The sequence below is a fragment of the Polypterus senegalus genome, chromosome 6 (assembly GCF_016835505.1).
Source record: "Polypterus senegalus isolate Bchr_013 chromosome 6, ASM1683550v1, whole genome shotgun sequence".
Classification (NCBI taxonomy): domain Eukaryota; kingdom Metazoa; phylum Chordata; class Cladistia; order Polypteriformes; family Polypteridae; genus Polypterus; species Polypterus senegalus.
Window position 1 is genome coordinate 132,426,855 of NC_053159.1, and position 10,767 is coordinate 132,437,621.

General features: G+C 44.5%; 1 protein-coding gene across 2 annotated transcripts in view; it reads right to left on the reverse strand.

Annotated features, from left to right (window-relative positions):
• The window catches only part of serpinf1 (serpin peptidase inhibitor, clade F (alpha-2 antiplasmin, pigment epithelium derived factor), member 1), a 39,756-nt gene extending 29,270 nt beyond the window's left edge, over window positions 1-10,486 (reverse strand). The window contains exon 1 of one of the 2 annotated variants that reach the window (XM_039757217.1): window positions 10,342-10,486. The gene's annotated coding sequence lies outside the window, so the exon portion shown is untranslated. Of the gene's footprint in view, window positions 1-3,042; window positions 3,166-10,341 lie in introns of those variants that run through there. The other variant, XM_039757218.1, reaches the window with a different exon arrangement.
• Between the last annotated feature and the right edge of the window lie 281 nt (window positions 10,487-10,767).

The following is a 10,767-nucleotide window of genomic DNA, read 5'->3' on the forward strand; positions in this document are numbered from 1 at the left end:
TCAGGGCACTGCATCCCCCGGGTCGCTAGGTGGCAGCTCCCCTGGATGGTAATGATTCCCTGGATTCCCTTAAAACATTCTGGGATGTGGAGTCCGTTTCCTCAGCCCTGTTGGGTGCCACCACGGAGAGTTCACCAAGAACCTGGGGACTATTACGACAACCCGGAAGTACTTCAGAGTCACAAGGATGGAAGCCTGCAGTACTTCCGGGCTACTTGAGGAAGGCTGATGTGGCGTTTGACCCGGAGAAGGAACACTTCTGGGTCATGGACTATTAAAAGGACTTTGGGAAACCCAGCAAAGGGAGCCGGAGTTGGGTGGTAGAGTGACGGAGCTGCTGGGTAGAGAGGAGGATTGTGATTATTGATTATTGTTTATTATTATTATTGATTTGAGAATTGTGGAGTGTGCGGTGCTTTGTGCACTATATTTGGAGAAAATAATTTAAAGTCTTCTTGGTGCTTCTTACAAGTGTGTCTTGGATGTCTGTCTGGTGGGATTAGCGGGGCAACAGCGCATCTAGCGTCCATACAGTTAAGTGTCATTTTTCAACTTTGGTTGCTCTAAGTGTTGTTTCAATATTTTATCATGATTGGTTGGTAATCTCATTAAAGACAGGAAGTTTCTTGGGTTCACAGATCTGCTGCCGCATCTAAGACCACTACACCGGTGACCACGGTAGGGCATGGCCTCTGCCACTGACTTTAGTAGATGTCTATTTTCTGTGATGTTTGCTGCTCTTTTTCTGTCCAACATGACTGAGACCTGGCTGATTTCTCAATAGACTGGACAAAATCCTTGGCTGTTTTGAGTGTAACTTGATGATAAGCTTTGTGTTCATGATTTCCAGTAACTTTAGAGATTGTATGCAGTTTAATAAATGGAGAACTGATTAGTACCCCACATCTAACCCATTTGGCACCCTGTCATTTTCACTTCTAAACAGAGCACAGCTGACACAAACGGTACAGTAGCTTTGTTTTTGGTATTGTTTTCTCTTCCCTTGGAGTATTGTCTGACCCTTTTGATTTACTAGACGACCCCATCAGTTTCTAATTAACTACCTTTGCACCAGTTTCTGCCTTATTCACTCAAACTCCACAACCAGTATGATGAGAACTAATCGAAACGGCGCCAGCTAACCACGGCATATTACGTCAGATCTAATTCTGCAGAATTCCTGCAGTTTGTCACAGTCAGACCTCACAATAGCATACTGCACTCGAGAACCGCAATGTTGTAGACTTAAACAGATGCCCAAGGTGACAGTCAGTTTTCCATCAATGCCCTTACTGGACACGGTAACAGAGTCTGATACCAATACGAACCACGCGCTAATTAGACATCTTTATCTAGCAGACCCTGTTTTTTAATTCTTTTACAGCTGGAGCACAGACAGGTACATAAAGTGACCTATTCAGGTAGAGTCAGAGCTGGGAAATCAACTAGCCGCGTGGTGCTTTCGAATCCAATTCTTTCAATGGGTCGTGCCGCTTAATGAATTCAGATGGACACAGGGATCGTGTGCTTGACTGAGAAGGAACACGACTAAAAATGTGCAAAGCAAAAACAATGAAATCGACAGCATGTACTGTATATCCAAAAATATTGTCGCCAAAGTGTTATAGCTTTAACGCGGTAAGTGTTCATTTGCAGCCCTTTACCTTCGTTTTCTGAGATGAATAGTGCAGTGGTTAGGGCTGCTGCCTTATAGATGCGGCGTCCTGGGCACAAACCCCTCACTTCGTCGTTGTCCACGTGGAATTCGCACGTTTATAAACACCCAACATCGGCAGCAAACCCAACCCAGAAACCGTATGTATTCGCATGGCTTTTTTTTTTCTCTCACAATCTTAAGAATATTAAGCTTCCAGTTACGAGTCTCGGGGAATGGAATTTAGTGGGCCAGAGACCGTTATATTATTTTGTTGTCTGTTATGCTAAGTATTTTGAGGCTGATGACGGCAGATATTCAATGATAGACACTGAGGCCATATGTTATGTTAACTGCACAGTAGTCTTTTTACTATGAACGTTTTCTGTAACCAAGATAACTCTTAAACCCACGGTGGCGCCCCCTGCTGCCTGGGAATACTACCAATCATTATTACATTTATTTCAGCACATAACTTTGTCAAAGGTGTTGTGTTGGGATTGTGTCATTGAAAGCGCCTACTACTGTACTGTGACGAGGCGAGCAGCCATCGCGAAGCAGAACTGAGGCCCTTAACGGTTCGGAAACTGGAGCGGAGCGTATTCATCTGACATTCATTTAACCTCAAAGAGTTAATCTCTTCTGTCTGGGATTTCGAGAAGCGTCTCGAAAGAGCCAAGGGGCTGATACTTTTTCGGCAAATGTGTTTGAACTTAAAGGGTTTCTTTCCACGCTCACCTGCCTCAGAAATCTGCTGACGCGCTCCTTCTCCTTTTGCTGTTGCTCCGGGGACCAGCTCAACCCTGCCAAACCCCCGCCCGGTATCCTCTAAAAACGAGGCTCGCACTTCTGCTGACAGTCAGGTTCTTTTAGCCAAAAAAAGAAGCCCCCACACACAAAAAACCCGATCGCTTAGCTGGATTTCCTGTCGAGACTTGCCAGCAGATAGACGCTCTCCCTGGATCAGCTTACCACAGAGCCCCGCATCCGCAAGGCTTTGCACATGGAGTTCATCTTCACGATGATTATTTAACTCTTACCAGAGAAAATATCAGCCATAATTCAGTACATCTGCGCGATGTTTCGTACATTTAGGCATCGAGGAAGTCACTGAGTAACAAACGAGGAAAGGGTGCTGAATGAAATCACTCCACCCAGCCATCCATACCTTCAGGTTAGAAGCGTGATGCCCAGGTGGTGATTCAAGTGTGGATGCAGTGCCCGCCCGTAGCAGGGCTCAGTCAACAGACATTTTGGACTGTAGCGAGACATTAAATCCCACGATTGAACCCAAACTGTCATATGAATTGGAGCCCTCGTGTCGTGAAGCAGCATGTCAAGCGTTAGTGTTGTAAGAGCGGGTGTTAAGAGTCCGCTACTCTCCTTACCAGAATTCGGCGTCGGTTCTTCTTGGCTTGTGGGCGACCTCGGTAGCGTAGCCGACTAAGTCTTCGATGTGTGGAAAGGCACAGAGATGGTCACCCCAGTTTTGTGGACCAATTGCCAGTTATATTTATTTCTTTAATAATACAACAGTGGAGATGCAGCACTGAGCTACACAAATAACACTTCTTTTTTTCTCTCTATCTCCCAACTCCACCCACCAAATTTCTCCTCCCTTAAACAATCTATCAATTAACTTTATTGGAATTTCCTGATTTGAACTCCTGCTTACAGTGTCATCAAACAAACTCCACTCGCTTTTTTTATAGGCTTTGTTAAAGCTGCCGTTTATACTAGATAGAAACCCAGCCTGCTTAAAGCATTCGCACTGACACTTTTAAATTCGCCATTTCGGACTACAGTACTTTGTAACTGCAGCAAGCCAGTATTCGCATTGGGGATTGAACTATCTATATATCCATTATCCAACCCGCCAAATCCTAACTACAGGGTCACGGGGGTCTGGTAGGGCCAATCTTAGCCAACACAGGGCGCAAGGCAGGAAAAAAAACCCCGGGCAGTGCGCCAGCCCACCGCAGGGCGCGCGCACACACACACACCAAGCACACACTAGGGACAATTTCGGATCGCCAATGCACCTAACCTGCGTGTATTTGGACAGTGGGAGGAAACCGGAGTACCCGGAGGAAACCCACGCAGACACAGTGAGAACATGCAAACTCCACGCAGGGTCTTCTAACTGTGAGGCAGCAGCGCTACCACTGCGCCACATTTTTAAATACTAAACAGCGTTCATGTTGCTGGAACTTATCCTGGAGGCAAGTATATGAAGATAGAACTCAGTCCTGCCAATCGATCTTAAAAGCACTTTCCCTTACACTCAAACTCATTTAGCCTCAACAACCAAGTGGACATCTTGTCACCAAACTGCGAGAAATCTCATAAAGGAATTGCACAAGAACATGATGAGTACAGCCTCCACTGAAGAGCGGCGGCACAGTCCCTCGGTCAATCTGTTTTATGGAAGCTCTGTTTTTCTAAAACTCTCGTGGCTACAAATGGGGGAAGACCAAAAACTGGCCCTAAACTGGACGTTCATCTATTTTCGGTCACACGTGGGAAATTCAGACGCGGTAAACGAAAGTCCCTTTTGGAAATGCACAAGTATGTGGAGAACCCCCCCATATGCACTATTAAAATGAACGGCTCTGTAATGGCACTTTACTGGGCTGAGTGGTTCCTCGTAGAACCATTGTTTGACAAAGAACCCTTTTAATTCGGAGAATTCTTTGCATATAAAATCGGGTGTTTGGACTTTGAAAAAGTTTCTAATATGTGGCGAAATAAATCTTTAATAAATAGTGGGCTACCAATACCAGATGCTAACTGATAATGAATATCTTAATTTAATCTGTTATTGTATTCAGCAAGAGTCATTTTAGAAACAGGAACCCATTAGTATTTCACAAATCTGTTATAATCTATTGATGTTATTTATGGAGACTGTTACAGATCTATATAAATCTGGAACCTTCATGTGGATGGCGCTTTAAGGACAGCTAGACTACAAATTGTGTAGTGCGCTGAAATCTTAGAAATTTACGCGGTGACAACAGTAGCCATAGTTTGAACTTAACGTAACAGAGAACACGTGACACAATGCCCCGCCCGCCTTCCTAACACGCTTATTTCAGGGTCGGGGTCGCTGAGCAGCTGGAGCATGTCCAAGCAATCAAAGTGAGTAAGGAAGAAATAAGACCCAGACAGGGCGCTAGTCCATCGCGGGGAGAAGACACACACGAGCGAATTTAACAGCGCCACTCCATTTACCCTGCATGTCTTTGGACCGCGTGAGAGGAAACCGGAGCACCCGGAGGAAACCCACTGGTAAACGAGGAGAACATGCAAAGTCTATATGCAGGAAGACATGGGTCACGAGCCCCTAGTCGAATCCGACCGACTTCATTAAATTTAGAGTCTCGGGCAGTATCGGATATAAAGGCAGCACACAGAAGACCAGTCTCCACAGATTACTGTAAATGACCGCTAAAGAGTTAACTTAAGCTCAACTGCGCCATCACCCCACACACGTCCCCCTTCACCTCAGCCTGTTGCTTCCCAATTCCAAATACCAAGACTGACTTTATTTATTTTAAGTACTATAGTTTTTGGCAATGACGGAAAGCAACGAGTTTTCTTGAGTATTTAAACGCGGAATGTCTGGAAAGCAGCAGCTTGCGAGAGTTAATCAAAATCAGAAGAGTCAAAACCGCACATAAAGCACGGGGTGGGTGAAGTGACACGAGAGCAGCTCTTCAAATGCACATGTGGACGGGAAGGAGGAGACTACAGGCAAGCATCCATCCCACTTGAAGGCTAGCGGCTTCACAAGCACTGCATTTTTCAATAGAATCACCAGCTGAGGCCGAGGTCCACGGTTCGGAAACAATGAAAGGTGCCCGATCGGCCTTGACCTCGAAGTAATTAGGTGTCCCCAGCATAGCGTGCCGAAGTAAAACGCTGCGTCTCAACTCGTAGCTCAGCTTAAAGTCGGCCCTCCGCCCCACGCTTACTCTGTCCGATCGATTTCTTATCACTCCTTTTAAACAGTTGACATTGCTGCTCATCCGTCACTGTGGGGATTTAACAAGGGAAATTAAAGTGCATGCACATTAACATCAAACGTTTCGATTACTGCGTCTTGCACAGCAAGAGGATAAGTAAACTGACAACCATGGTGAGAATAAATGTAATTTGCAACCTCTTAATAAAAATCGAACAAATGCAATCCACAGTTGTTTCCACAGAAGCGTGACACATCAAAGAAAGATAATAGAGCTATGGGTGTCCGGGTGTTAATCCTTAAAAGGTTTTTAATTAGGCAACACTCTCGAGCTACAAATGTATTGCAGTAAAAGCTTACGCAGGGGTTAGAACTGTACGGACCCAACGTCCTGGGTTCGAATCCTTCCGGCCACACTGTCCTGTCCGTTCATAAGTGGGTTAACCGACGATTCCAAATGTGGATGTGTACAGGAGTGCCGTCCTGTGCGCAAACTCCAGCCGACAGTGGCTCACACCACGCTATGTTGAATTGGGCGGATTTTCGAGTGCCAAGGCTTAACGCGCGTGATAGTTGCAAATCATTAAGTCACAGATTTATGAACATTGTAATAAATAACCAGGCGCCGACGCGTAGACTCATAAATCATTCATAAAAGTTGCAGTGCTTATTCGTTTAATCTGCCGGCTCTTCCCAAAACCCACCTGACCACTACAAGACACACAGCATCATCTCCTGCACCAACACAAAAAGGATCTTCCTGGATTAGAAGAACTCGTAGATGATGCCATCTAAAACAAATCCACTTTCTTGATCTCAGAAGAACATCCCAATGCAAAAAAGAAGCAAGCTCTAAAGTTAGTTTTATGAACCTGTCAGCTCTAAATACAACTAACCCGAGCAGTTAAAGCACCGCTGAGAAGTAAATAGTGTAACGTCTCCATCCGCGAGCAAAGAACCTTCATAGGCAGCCCCAGTCAGGTCGTTAACGATATCAGAGCAGTAAATATTCCGAACTTGTAAATCGTCTGGGATAAGTAAGTCAGTCAGATAATCAAAGATGATATTGTTAATTTAGATAAGTGTTCGGAAACGTATTTATGCACCCTCAGTCCTCTCCTTCTTTGTTCGTTTTTGTTTCTTTATGATGAAGATACTTAAGAGATGGTGCTGTGAGGTTAGTCAGTACCGAGGGAGGGATCAGTCATTTTCTAACCAGGGATCAGTCATTTTCTAACCGGGGGTTATCCGGAGCCTATCCCAGCTAGCATTGGGCGCAGACAGACCCTGGACGAACGAACACACACCAATATCGCAAACCAACTTGGCTTTGGACTGTGGGAGGAAACCGGAAATAGACACGGAACCCCCACAGGAAGCACCTGGGACGCAAACCCGAGTGTCCTAACTGCGAGGCAGCAGCGCTACCTACTGCGCTACCGTGCCGCCCCTATTTCATGTTATGTGAGGTGTAAATGAAATAAACAAATTTAAGAAATCATTAAATAAAAATATGAAGAAATAGGCAGAAAAACATTTGACATATTGTTTTTTTGTTAACTATCACATTTAACAACACATTTATTTATTTGTTTATTTATTTATGCATGCATGTCTGAAGTATTCCTTCATAAGTTACTTATCTGTTGCACTTGCAGTGCACTTCGAATTGGCTAAAAACAGAGCAACTAAGAACTCTTCATCTTAACAAAGTATTCACCCAACCATGCATTTTCCAAAGTTACTTATCCTGCAAAGGTTTGTGAGTGTCATGGGACGGCCAGAGTCTATCCCAGCCAGCACTGTGCATGCGCCCATTGTCTATCACATGTCTTTCACAGGGCAAACACACACATACTCACATCAGGGTCAATGTAACATAACCAATCCACCTAACCTGCACATCTTTGGATTGTGGGAGGATCCTGGAACATCTAGAGGTAACCCACATGGACATGAAGGGAACAAGCAAACTTCTAGCAGGGAGGGCTGGAGACGTGAACACCACTGTACCACCGTAACAAATTACAGAACTAAAATTGAACCAATGAAGTACACTGAGTAAAAACAGTTATCTCAGAGGCTGTAACACATAGAGCTGGGGAAAGCAGTATAATCAATTAAAGTGTTTAATTAACTGCAAGAACTAAAATTATAAAACTTGTTTGAATGAAAGCTGCTACCATGTGTAAAAGAAGGATACTTTAAAACTTTTCTGTTTTTTTATTGATACGTGGCAGTGCTTGAAGTGGAAACAAATTATTGGTGGTAATCTGTTTATGGTGATATTGTGACATATGATCATCCATCCATTATCCAACCCGCTATATCCTAACTACAGGGTCACGGGGGTCTGCTGGAGCCAACACAGCCAACACAGGGAGCAAGGCAGCAAACAAACCCCGGGCAGGGCGCACACACCAAGCACACACTAAGGACAATTTAGGATCACCAATGCACCTAACCTGCATGTCTTTAGGAGGAAACCGGAGCACCAGGAGGAAACCCACGGGGAGAAAATACAAACTCCATGCAGGGAGGACCCAGGAAGTGAATCCGGATCTCCTAACTGCAAGGCAGCAGCACTACCCACTGCACCACCATGCCGCCTGACATATGATCAATAATTTGGAAATGCTTCCCCGTGAAGATTCCTAAAGAGGTGCCAGTATTGACTGGTATGCTAGGAAAAGGTGACAATGTAATGAAAATAAGGTCATTATGTTATAGTCTACTAGAGAGCGTGGTCCCATGTGCAAATTTATGAAGTAGTGCTGGAATTCACTGGTAAGCAAAGAAAAGCTACTGGTAATTTATGTTGATACTGGAAGAAGTACCAGTATGCATACTGGTGACTACTGCCCACTTCAAGCACTGATATGATTTAGATTTTGGGTCCACTTTCCTGCCTATATAGGACTGCTGCTATACACTCTGGCCCCAAAACCCTTGAATTTATTTAGGGGGATTGTAGAGGAATAACTTAAGCTAATAGATTTTTATATAAAGATCAAACAAAAGTAATCCATAGATTTTCTTATACACATGCTGTATTGGTTATATTGGTTATTAGTTAGCAACAGATCTCTTACTAGCTACTATAAGTTCTTGTGTGTCATTGTTTGTTATATTATTTCTTTTTTTCTTTGGCATCTGCAAAGTCTTAATTTCCCCTTGAGGACAAATAAAGTATCTATCTATCTATCTATCTATCTATCTATCTATCTATCTATCTATCTATCTATCTATCTATCTATCCGTCTGTCTATCTATCTCCAAATTATAAGGTGTCTTCAAATAGCTGTGATTAATACAAGTACCTGCTCCAAGCCCAAGGCTGTCCACTTGTGTATTAAGGCATATGAACCTAAAAGACGCTCCTAATGTATACATCTTGGCAGACAGTTCTGGTCTAGAAAGGAGCTTTGGATTTTTTTTCTTGTTAGCCTAGCGTATAAAAACCCACGAATGGCGATCTTACTAGATTTAACAAGTAATTAATGGGCGCTTAATAAAACAAAAATACATTAGAGCTCTGAACCCTCTTGTGGCTGCAGATTTTATCCTGGTTTAGACCTGACCTGGACGCCTGTCTTTCTCACAGCGCACACTTTTGTTTAAAACTTGAAAGGCAGTTCAGCTCAGAACAGACCGTTAGTCCTGATTCAGGACGACTGCTTGATAACGTTTTCGATGTATCGACGGATCTTTGCGTGTCTGGAATTCGATAACAGGAGAAATCCACTTCTGGAGTCCCGACAACAGAGTAAGAGCTCTAGTCTTTGGGTCTGTCACGTCAGCACCCCATAATGCCACAACCACACAGCCAATAACCCCACCCCAACCCCCAACACACTCACCATCCCCCAGTACGACGACCAAACAAAAATCGCGAACTGTTGAAAGGGGGTTGCCGCTTTCGGATTATCCTTAAGGTGGACCTGACAGCTGTAGCACAAGTCCTTTACGGTTTCAGGCTCCGTTCTAATTATTGCCATTGAGCCTACCCACCGTCGCCACTCCGCCCGGATTCACACGATCACCAGAAGACCGGACTCAGTTCCGAAAGGCGTCTCAGCGGGGTTCAAGTGTTATGAGGTGGCATCGCAAGAAAACTAAATCATTGAGAAATGATAAGATTGCTAGAAACAGTCTAGCAAGGGTCCAAACTCTGTCATAAAGTAATTCAATGAAGACAGAATGTGTTTGAAGTTCACGTGAGAGACAACTCGTTTTCGGCTGGGGTCATTTGTGGTGTGTTCGAAGAGAAAGTAAAAAGTGCGCGAGTGGCAGTAGAGAAGACGAATGAACGCCTCGGGCGCATATGGATCCTAAGGGAACCTGTGCGCATCCAGCGAGTCTGGGGCATTGTTAAGGAAGAATGAGCGCACCCGATCAGTAAATTGCGTGGAAGCGCTCTCATCACAGTCATATTTACCAGCGCATCCAACCCCACATAGCCAGACAGACAACAGAGACGTATCCACTTTTTGATGTTCATGAATGCGAGTACAGAAACGTTTTACTGTTGGGTGACTCTGGACAACAAACTCATGGCATAGCCAACGCTTTTAACGAGACTAGTTCGAAACTAAAAAGGTCCCATAACTCCTAGAGACATGATACCCCATTTCGAACCCACTGTTATTACGAGTCTACTCGAAGGGCTACCCGTTCGCTTTCAGTTTTGCTCGATTATTTATTTTCACGCTCCCGTTACCTTGCTTTGGTCCCTTCTTCTCCTGGCACTCGATGGACTGTTTTCTACGCCAACAAAGCACCTCTGCCGCTCACAGACCGCACCGCGTAGTTTCCAGGCTGCCTCGCTCTTTCCCCGAACTTCTTGCTGGCGCTGACGTTTCGTGTCCTTATGAGGAGACTCCCAGCCGAAGGAGTGGTAGGACGAAGGAGGGGGAGAGGAAGGGGCAAGCAGGCAGAGACGGATTCGTGGCCGCGCACTTAATCCAGGATTCTAAACTGTAAATCCGAGATGATATAGTGCCTTGCAGTTTGGAAAAAGTGAAACAAAAAAAAAAGAATGTTATTTTTGTCACGTATTCGTTAAACACCGGCTATACTTAAGAGTGAAGTTTGTTATGGTTGCTCCCCGGGTTCTCAGTCGTAAAGCCACATCGAGATTATCGTT